Raw genomic sequence first — 2,571 nt, 5'->3', positions numbered from 1 at the left:
TAGATTAGTCCATTGCATGTAGACTGAGGTAGATTTTTGATCGCTTTCCGTATGAGTCGGTCAAGACTTTTTAGTGTTACTTGATTAGTGTAGGCGTGATCCATTTGGTAGAACAGTCTGGGGATTGTGTAGACATTTAGGATTGTTACCTTCTGTAAGGTTTTAGCGGGGCTTTGTCGATTTTAAGGATCCGTGTTTGTAGCAGATTTATAGCTTCTGGTTGATTAGTTGTCATCCATGGGCTTATTTTAAGACCCAGGTATTTTTCAGATTCGCTTTGGGTCATCATATGGAGTTTGTTGTTGTTTATGGACCAGTCATCACAGTTGTTGATGACATACGAGTCCTTGGTAGGTGTAATTAGGAACCCGTGGCATTTTTTGGCTTGGACCATCAGTCCTGTTTGTGCGCAGTATTCTTCGGGGATGCAGATGTTTTTTTTCATCCCTTCCCAGCTGTCGCTCAGCAGAACCAGGTCATCTGCAAATGCCAATGTTGAGATGTTTCCAGCCTCAGTATTGAGGCCGCAACCATGTTCTTCCAAGACATTGATCAAGCGATCCTGGGCTATGTTGAATAGTATGGGTGACATGGGATCACCTTGTTTAACTCCAACTTTAATGGAGAATTCTTGTGAAGACTGGCTTTCTGCTTTGATCATGGTAGTGCAGTCATGGTAAGAGTTCTTGATTAGATCAATTATGTGGTTGTCCAGTTCTCTTTGTTGCAGGACTTGAAATATTTGGTCGTGGGCCACAGTGTCAAATGCCTTGGCGATGTCAATGAACACCACTGCAATTTGTTTATGGGTCTTTTTGGCATTTTCCAGGATGTATTGTAATCCTGTCGGATTTTTTGAACTGTGCCAAGTTCTTGGACAATTATCTGATTGATGTTTTTGCCCCTTTATATTTAATTTCCAGTGTTTTCAGTTTTGTTAGTTCTTCATCTGTCCATATCTTGCTGGAGTCTTTGTTTGTATTCAATTCTTGGATTCTTTCTTTGTTCCTGATGTCTGGATGGGCATGTCGTTTGTGTTGCGATAAGCTGGATTTTGATTGGAAGTACATATTACAGATGTTATACTTCCATTCACCTTTTTCTTCAATCATGTCAGTTCTCCCTTTGCATTTGCGGAGATGGCACTGGATGGAGTGGAGATTATTGCTTGTGTTGTTGCATTTGGTACATAGAAACATATTTCATTGTGTTTGAGGTTATAGTGTTGCAGTGCCATCCTCGACCTTCCAGTCTTTTCTTTGCTGATAAGACAGGTTTGATCATCATTTGACAGTTGCATGGTTATGGTCTGGCCACTTAGTCCTCTTAGAAAGGCTGGCTCATTGAGTGACTCATTCACTTCTGGACTATGGTCCTCTTCCTCTTGCAGAGGTGGTGTTAGGCTCTCGTCATTATACTCAGGTGTGTCATTTTCAAATTCCTCCAAAATGTTTATCAGGGAGGGATTGCGTTCTTGTATGAGGCTTTTGAGGTCAATGGTATCGTCAAGCCTCTTTATGGTCTTCTACTGGGATCCGTAGATCACAAGTGCGTGGTTTATTTTGATCGAAGATGTTTCGGTCGAACGGATGAGTAGACTAACATCGAGCATGACCTGGGCCAAGTCGTCATATGTTGTCTATGTACTCACAGAGATGAGTCTTAACTCTCTTTCTTTGATTCTTGACAGAGGACTTGCTGTAAGGGAACAGGACCCAACCCCAAGTCCTTCCAGGGCACTTTATTTGCCTGGGTGACATGCCATTCAGTATGGTACATCATTAACATTACTCTCCATTTTGAGGTTTCGCCAGTGGGTACTACCCAGTGGGTTGGCAGGCCCACAGGAGGGGTGAGATAATTTAGACCTCATTTGACCTCCACGTACTCAACTAGAGCAGTGGAGTTACCAGCGGGACCACGTGGAGGTAGAGGTCACTAAGTCTCCACTCCTTACCCAAGGGAGTTAAGAGAGTCAAACCTACTCCTGACGTTTAGCCGCGCTTTATTAAATTTCTTCATATTGACATGTAAAGCACTGGGCAGAAATCACATTGCGTCAACACCCGCCGTTGGCCGTCGCGATGCTTTGTTTTAATTAAACAGTCTAATTCCCCTGGTCCACACCAGTTCAAAGCCAGCTGCTAGACACTAGCCGATGCCGCCCATCGCCTGCTGGCCATTCCACCCCTGCCGCTGCAGATGATGGCTTAACCCCCCCGGCACCCTGTCCTTCCCTCCTGCCTTCCCCCACGAGGAGGGGAGGGGGAGCTCCAATGTGGGTGTGTGTGAGGGGCTGCTGAAATGGTAGAACAATGTAGGTAAGGGAAGTCAGATCCATAATTTGGGATAAGGATTGGCTGGTGCTGGGTCGGTCGGGCTGGGGTGTGAAGCAGGGCTGGGCGCAAGTCTCGGTTGGACAAGGCACCACGTGCCGCGGACCCTCTCGCACGCACCAGTCAGATAGAGGGCTGCGGATCTGCAGTCAGGCCAACGGGTCTTTTAAGAAATGATCAATTCTTGATCATGTCAAATAAGTAGGAACAGTATATTTAGTGAAGTGTTTAGCAG

Source organism: Atractosteus spatula, unplaced genomic scaffold (assembly GCF_055471065.1).
Source record: "Atractosteus spatula isolate fAtrSpa1 unplaced genomic scaffold, fAtrSpa1.hap1 Scaffold_11, whole genome shotgun sequence".
NCBI lineage: Eukaryota > Metazoa > Chordata > Actinopteri > Semionotiformes > Lepisosteidae > Atractosteus > Atractosteus spatula.
The sequence above is the reverse complement of the archived record's forward strand: the minus strand, read 5'-3'. Positions refer to the sequence as shown.